Here is an 8,631-nt window from a genome sequence, read left to right on the forward strand (position 1 = left end):
GTGATTTAGTAAAAGTAGTAATTATGGGCCTAAGATGATTTCTTTTCTAATCAGTGCTTATCTGTTATTTATTAGCATTGGGAACGTTTACCTTGCATATGGTGCTACTTTGATAAGGTGTTCGATATTTAATGCTATAAGACATATTTTATACAGATATTAAGCATCAAATACTTAAGAGAAAAGATTTATTGATTGGGATGTTCACAACTTGAAATATTTCTGTAATCTGCTGGAATTTTTATGAGCAGCTATCTGTGGTTTTCACTGACCTGCTCAGGTCAGAGATATAAGGGATGATCCAGAGATTAAAGGGTTGGGAAAATTCAGAGGCCAGATTTTCCTTTCTTAAGGACCGTGCCCTTTTTTTCAGCTCCTCAACCTGTAAAACAAGAAGACGGGTAATCAGGTGAAAAGAAAAATATCAAGAAACCAATGATGTACTGTTATGCTCATTAGCTTCACCCCACCCTGTAGAAAACACCTATTTTTTTGTACACGCACATAACTAGCGTTCATATTGGCAGTATAAAGAAAAATGGTGAACACTGCCAGCCATTACACAAATGGTCATTAGTGAAACACAGGTTTTAACACGCACATACAAACATCACTGCCAATACTTACGGATCTGGGGTATGAGCTACGCTTATTGAATAGCCGCTGCAGCATCTTCCACCCCTTGTCCAGCCTAAATATGCTGCGCCTTTTCCCTGGACTGGGGAAAAGGTGCTTCTCATTTATTATGAAGGGCTGTGCCAGCCACAGCACATCCATATCGGAGAAGTTAGGCTTTCTCCCTCGTGTAACCGTAACTTCTCAGACATGTGCACATGCACGTACCACACATATATAGCGCGTCAAAACATTGCATGCACTACATAGACGTGTTATGACATGCTTTATGGCAACGTTGGACTTTACCGGCAGCCTCTGACCACACGTTCCATATATCACGGAAAAGGATTCGGATTCGTTTTGTGCATTCTTCGATATTAATAGTGCATCGCGACACATTCACATTACTATTGTTGTTTACTCATTTGCATTCCGTTTTTGTTAGCTGCTACTGCCGTCGGAAAATGGCTTTTAGTGCATGCCAGGGTAATCTACTTCCTTGTTAATGGCTTGTATTTGACTCGTTATTTGGTTTGTTAAGTTTAGTGCATCTTCCCCTAAATCAGGAAAGTTTTATGGGTAAGGTCTGCAGTGGTGTGTGAGAGAGAGAGAAATTTGTGACCCACAGGTTCTTGGAAGAAGACCTTAATTTCTTGCCCTCAACCAGTGAGTTTGGAAACCCAGTTCACAATACATGCTGACCTCTTGCTCACCATCCTAGAGTACATTGAAAATGGATTTGAAAGCAGTTTGAAACTTAATGCAATGAATTTCAAAGAGGACTCCACTGCACTCATATAGTAACACCTAGGGCCCTGTTTACTATGCAGCGCTAAGGGCGTGCTTGCATTTTTGGCGTGTGCTAAACGATAAAGACACACAGCAGGAATATATAGGTGTTTCTAGCGTTTAGCATACAGTAAAAATGCTAGTATGTCTTAGTAAACAAGACCTCTAGTGTCAGTGGAAGTAGCTCTGGAGCAGGGGGTAAGTTTACAGAGCTGCCTCGCAGGAGAAGAGACAATTTGGACAAGCATCAGAACCCAGGATTTGCTCTGGGATTTCTCTTTAGCACACTGGAACTCTTTCTTTTATTGATTTATAAGTGCTACTTTGTAAAAAAAAAAAAAAAAAAAGGTCTATATTTCACTGATTTATTTTACAGTCTGCTAATCAAGTTTCCTTTGCCAAAGGGGCTGGTTAGAATATGGCCACAATTAATTAATACACTTCCAACTGCTGTCAGTCATTCTGACTAGCCGAGTTCAGCAAGATATGGGAACAGGTTCTATTGCATAAAATGCTATAAATGTACTAACAGCCAAGATACAGGTCATCTTTCTCTCCGCGGTCTGAGCAACAGAAACAGAGAAGTCTTGAATCTGAAGAGTAACCCTATTACCATGATAGGTTATTGGGAAATGGTGTTGTGTCCTGAAAATGAAGGACAGTGCTTCCACCAGCCCAGTCCTCCGAGGTGCAGCATGTCCTGTGGATAAAGGAAGCTCAGTATCCCTAAACACCATGCTGCAATTTTTAAATATGAAGCATCTACTGGGTATGAAAGGCAATGCCTCCAGCTGCATAATTCTCCAAATATCTATCTATATATAATATATGAAGAACAGTACTTTAAGGAAAAATAGTATATGACATTAGCCTTTACTAAATTAGAAATGGAAATGGTGAGGAAGAAACTGCTTCTAGCAGGAACATCTTAAATAGATACATAGAGCTTCTGCTTTTAGGTTTTAATGCTGATAAAACACCCCAATGCAAACAAATTCAAATAGGTGTTTAGTAGACAAACACAGAAAAAACACCAGTTTCACTAGTACTCTCTCACCCCTCCCCTGCCTTATCATTTCATCTCATTTTCTGTGAAACAGATACACATATTTGATTCAACCAGAGACAGTGCCCAGCAATGGTACCTGTGGAATGAAAACACTGATTTTTGTACCTTCAATACACATCTAATTAGCTGAGGGAAAAAAAGATCTAAATGTACACTTTATAAATACCTAATAATATGGGCCCCAGTCATTTGTTATATGCTCATGAGGGAGGGGAAGGTGGTGATGGTGATTGATAATTCAGCACCACGGACAGCTGAATGAAAATCCATTACAAATCTACAATGGGGGAACAGGATATTCAGCACCTTGGACAGCAGAATGAGGACTTGAGTATTATAGACCCATCACTGGGCGGAAAAACAGCCCATTTGGCAGTATGCACAGCTGAATCAGTCATTGACTGAGAATTATTTGGGTTTGGACTTGCTCACACCTTTTCAGTAGCAGTAGCTCTCTAACCTACTAGGGTTTGTGGGAACAGGACATTCAGAGCCATGAACACCTCAAGTCAAGTGCTAATTTTAGACCCACGTTGGATGAATAGAGCTTTTAGCACTATGGACAGACTGTGACCCATTATCTGCCCTCCTTGTAGAACAGTACAGTACCTTCCCAGCCAATCATCCTCATTGCCCGTGCTGTCTGCTGCAGGAAATGACATGAGAGGTGAGACAGCAGCAGAGAAAAACCTGCTCTTTCCTTTTCCTCCTGACTCACATATGGCACGGATAAACCTTTCCGCTTGTGGATATACGGCAGAGAAAAGCTTTTCCCGTTGAGATTCACACAAGAACAGGGATACAGCAGTGTTAAAAATGGCGTCAAAGTGGAAAAAGGTACATTTTGTCAGTAGAAGACAAAATTGACATTGTGGAGAAATTAAGAAAGGGAGTGTCAGGGGGAAATTTGGCAGAAGAATATGGTGTAAGAACATCAACAATGTCTGACATAAAAAGACAAAGCGATGCTGTTGTAAACCTACATCTCCATTCTTGAAAAAAAAAGTAGTGAGTTGTTCCAGAAAAAAACATGAAAAGGTCACTTTTGAACAGGTAGATAAAGGTGTACATCTTTGGTTCCTGGAAAAAAAAGATAATTGGGCCATCCAATTTCTGGGCCACTCTTAGCTGAAAAGGCAATGGTTTTCATTAAGCAACTTCAGGGGGATTCAGACTTCAAAGCCAGCACTGGATGACTTGGAAATTTGAAGCACCACCATGGAATAAGGCAAATTGAAAAACCATGGTGAAAAACTTTCTGCGAATTTACCAGCAGCTAATGGTTTTCTTGTTCAATTTAATAACCTTATCGAGAACTATGACCCTGATTGTGTTTATAATGAATTGGAAATTGCTCCCCAGTAAATCACTGGTTTTAGTCACAAGGAGCAATCTGCTCCTGGATTCAAGTCATCTAAAGAACACGTCACACTGTTGGTTGGGGAAAATGTAACCAGTAATCATAAGCTGGAATTATTGCTGGTTGGTCAATCTTAAAATCCACATGAATTCAAAAACATATATAACTCCACCGTTGTACAGAAGACCAAAAAAAAAGCCCGTAGGAGTTGTGAGGTTTTCCTTGACTAGTGTGACACTTGCTTCATACCAGAGGTGAAAAGATTTCAGCTTTGTTCAGGAAAAGATGGAAATGTCATTTTTGTTGTTGGACAATGCACCTTCACATCCTACAGCAGAAAGCTTAGAGTGAGAGGAAAATAGAGTCAAAGTGCTTTTTTTTGCCACCAAATATGACATCTATAATGCAGCCAATGGATCGAGGAGTTATTGTTTCATTGAAACGACTTTACAGAAAACTGCTACAAAAACATATTTTGGCTGACATAGAAAATGAACGTGGGATGATCCAATTCATAAGAGAATTGAACATAAAAGATTGCTCCTACATGGTTGCTGATGCTTGGAATCAGGTTAAAAACCAAACCCTGAAAATGCGTGGAACATAATTCTAAACAAATCAGAAAGACACTGAGGGGAAAAAGAAGATTTTTTTTTACAGGTTTCTGGTTGCCTTGATTGTGATGTCAGAGAAAGCCAAGTTTTTAAAAGTTTAATAATCAAACTCTAATCTTAATTCAAGAGATAGCGAGTTCCACAATTCTGGATCAATTCCTACCAACATCTGCTTCCAGATTAAAAGTTTCCTAGAGATAGGGGCAGAGAGAGGTTGAATTTTATTAGCACAAAGGGATCAAGATGATAGGTAAAAGGGACTAAAACCATGCAAGATTTTAAAAGAAAGAGAGCAAGGTAAATTTGTGTCTTGCAGGGAATGAAAGCCAGTGGAGCATTTTTAACTGGAATAACTCGCGTTAAGTTTTATATTATTTTATGGGATATTCTGTAGCAATTGGAGCTTAGCTATTGTATTTTTATGAAGACCCAAGTAAAGAATATTACAACAGTCAAGTTGAGAAGATCGAATGGCTTGGACCACTTTCTGGAGGACATTTAGAAAGAGAGAATCTCAGATATGGTGACACCTGCATAGATGAAAAAAAATGAAGATTTCACCACTTGTGTAATCTGAGGGTCATCCCAAGAGAAGAGTCAATGATTACTCTGAGACAACTAATGGTACTATTCAAATGAAAAAGCCTTTCCATCAATGATAGGGCTTTCTTTTGGCATGAGGTGATCTTTCCACCAACCCATAGTATACAGTTTGCTAAATATTTATCTTTATAGAATGAGATTCCATCCATGTTGAAAGATTCAGCAGCTCTTAAGTGCATAACTTTTGGTGCATCAGATTTGGGGCTGACAGGGGAAGGTCAAAAGGTTCTCCATTCAGTGATGTTTAGTAGGTATACTCTATTCTATAATTAATTCATTTATTGAAAAGCAGCAGAACAGGTCACTTATGCACCCATATTTGAGAAGAAAGAGCTGGTGTAAATGGTTGTGCTGAGATTGTAACATTTATAAATGTGCACCTCCCTCCCTCCCTTCCCACCCCCCCCCCCCCCCCCCACACTCTCTGCCTAAACTCCATCTATGGCAATACACACCATTGAATATCAGTGCATACCCAGAGAATAGTGCTTAGCTAGAAACTGCTTATTTGCATGTATGCAAATGACTAGAATACCGGTATTTATGTGGGTTGTTGCTGCCTAAATTAACTTAGAAATATAAACTTATGAATCGAGCCTGCTATTGAAAACTGACCTGAACTAGTAGGTGCATTTTCCATACTGACACCCCCTCCCATGCTTTTGACCCAAGCTCTTAACTCTGTTCCTATCATTCTCTGTGTTTCTACTGCCTGCCCTTTGACGGCCAAGTTACCCAGTTCTACTGGGGACATTTTAGGTTACTCCTGGTTTCAAACTTTCAGAGGCACTTTGTCCATTTCTTGCATTGTACTGTAGTAATTGTTTCCTGTTAGCCACATTGAACCTGAATTTGTTTGGCACAATGTTGGATATAAATAAATAAACTTACATCCCCAGTGCAGTGTGGGATTTGTAGTCCCTTGTGATCCCCATTTGAAATCAGTGCCACAGGTACCATAATTCTTCAAGGTAAGGTTGTTGGAAATAAAATCTCCCTCCTGGAACTGGTAATTTGGCGCCTCTGCTATCTCAAGCCCTATCGTCTTCCTTTCACCGGTACTAACTCTAGCACCCATGGGAACCTTTTGTAGGCAAACATCACACACACACGGTCTTCACTATGTCCAGGACTGAGTTTATTCCACACAATGCACCTGCAACAAAACATCTGCATAGAGCCCTGAAGGTGGGGAGGGGTCTCGGAGACACACGGTACAACACATGGATACAGAACCCTTCCCCTATTACACTGCACATTTTCACTTACATACTCAGGTGGGACTGAACCAAAAGTCCTCCTGAAGAAGCGTAGCCAGGTCTGGAGGTGGGAAACAGAGGGGAACTGCATTACCCTGTAATTACCCCTGCAGTTACCCCCACTTTACCCTGTAGTCCCTGTAAACACCTCAGGGGTTTTAGCTTCCCCTGTCATACCTGGTAAACACCAGCTCTTCTCCTTCCCAGCCCACAATAATTATTCTATACATTTCTCTCTATATAAATATATACCTGACATCACTGGACACTGACAAAACGTTGACAATAAACCCCAAATGTGTCATTTCTTTTAAGAATTCAGCCCGAGGGTGGGAGTTAGGGATTTGTCTGGGTGGCCCTGCACAAGGACCAGGTGGTGCCCCTTCTCCCCAACAAAGCTGCAGGGAGGGGTCAGCAGAAGGGAGATGCCTCCTATCACTTCCCTGGACATCTCAGTGCTCCCGAAAACAGAAAGTGGGGCTTGGGAAAGAAAGTAAGAGGAATTTTTACATTCGCCTGGGAGGTAGGGGTAAGAGATTTGTCTGTGTAGGTGCAGCGTTACTGAGTTGAGTGCAACGCTTTCATTTCTGGCAGACAAACAAACTGCAGCTCACCATCACCCCTCCCCCCCCCAGTACTCCACCTGGCTGGTGCAGTCCTGAATTTGCCGCATTGCATGCTGGGATTTGCAGTTCAGGTTTTCTTTCGAGAAATGAAGGGTAAATGCAGGACCACAACTCCCTGCATGCAATGGGGACTTCCCAACATCATTCCCACCAGAATGGAGGGGGTGGGGGAGGGGGAGAGTCCCAGTCAATATGCAACAGCAACACTTAGGGGCAGTGTTTAGGTCACATGATTACAGGGTAATAGAAGCAGTCCCAGTGCACAGCCCAGAACCTAGTCCATCTTAATAATGGTTTAGGGACTTTTCTTTCAAGAAAGTAGCCAAACCTTTTTTTAAACCCTGCTAAGCTAACTGCTTTTACCACATTATCTGGCAACGAATTTGAGAGCTTAATTACATATTGAGTGAAGAAATATTTTCTTTGATTTGTTGTAATTTTACTACTTAATGCACCTAATCCTTGTATATGTACCTCACCCCCCCCCCCCCCCCCCCCCCACACACACACACAACCTCTATTTAACTGTAGCTCATTCTGATTACACTGGAAGCAAGCAGGAGAAAGTGGCAAAAGATTCCACAGATCCACGAAAAGCCCCTCCACAAGCAGAAAATATACAAGTAGATTTGGCATTTTCAAAAAAAAGAGGTGTTTTCCTCTCTGAGGTCCTTAGGTTACATTTCATTTAACAATGGCCTAGGAAGAAGGATCATGACGTGGCTTCATGGGGCAAATTTGAAGCCAGGTTACATCTCCTAGGGATGAAGTGCCTAGGAGTGAAAGGGAGGCAGTCTGAGAGTTAAAATTAAATCTACATCCCTTGCCTCAACCTAAACATTATCCTTCAAATCCCCCCCTCACCCCCACCCAGCAATGGTAAAACAGTGTCACTAATAGTCGGCAATACAAGACATACCACAATTACAACAGGAAGAAAGAAGTGGCCAAAATCCCTCTCCCCATCTTCAAAATGAGACCCCCGAGGAGTCTTTGTGTCTCTATGTCCATCTGTACGTACACGTGTGTATATGCATGCTCGAGTGTCCATGTACATGTGCTTTCAGGTTCACGAGTCCATCTGAGCTGAGCCATTTTTCTCAGCCGTCCCATGAGTGCCAGGGGTGTAAAGCAGAAATCTATCCTTCAGCTCAAACACACGGGAGGGAAAGGATAAGAGAACATTTGTTGTTTATGGTAAGCTCTCCAGTGAGCTAGGGCCATTCCTCCCTGGGGCAAGCTGGCCACCCTCTTTCCTTCCTACCTATCTCCCTTAGATGAAGCGTTCACTACCTCTGGTGAACAGAAAAGCATCACGTGGGCTCTTTCATCTCTGTTTGACACATCAAGTACCTCAGCTTCTTACAAATAAATATTTACAAATACAACCAGATACACTTAAATAAAAGTAAAGTCTAGACAGTTTCTGTTCTCTAAGATTTTCTGTCCAAGGTTGGCTCCTCCTCCCAAACATGTGGGGAAGACGAAAGGCTTCATTGCAACATATTGTTCTTGAAAATGTTTTCAGGAGGTAGAAAGACACACAATGACCTATGCAAAATAAGTTCAGAACTGGCCATCCCTTTAACAGGGGAACTGCTTTAAAAAGTCCAGGTAACAGGCAATTCCCTCACTGTCCACCAGATGTCACCCAAATACGCAAACCACAAAATAAATGCTATTTCTTTTAAAG

At 41.4% G+C, this 8,631-nt stretch overlaps 1 protein-coding gene across 1 annotated transcript in view; it reads left to right on the forward strand.

The window, feature by feature from the left end:
* Nucleotides 1–8,631, forward strand: part of FOXJ2 (forkhead box J2) — a 584,760-nt gene that overhangs the window by 523,565 nt on the left and 52,564 nt on the right. The window lies entirely within an intron of this gene.

The sequence above is a fragment of the Microcaecilia unicolor genome, chromosome 14, assembly GCF_901765095.1.
Source record: "Microcaecilia unicolor chromosome 14, aMicUni1.1, whole genome shotgun sequence".
NCBI classification, from domain to species: Eukaryota; Metazoa; Chordata; class Amphibia; order Gymnophiona; family Siphonopidae; genus Microcaecilia; species Microcaecilia unicolor.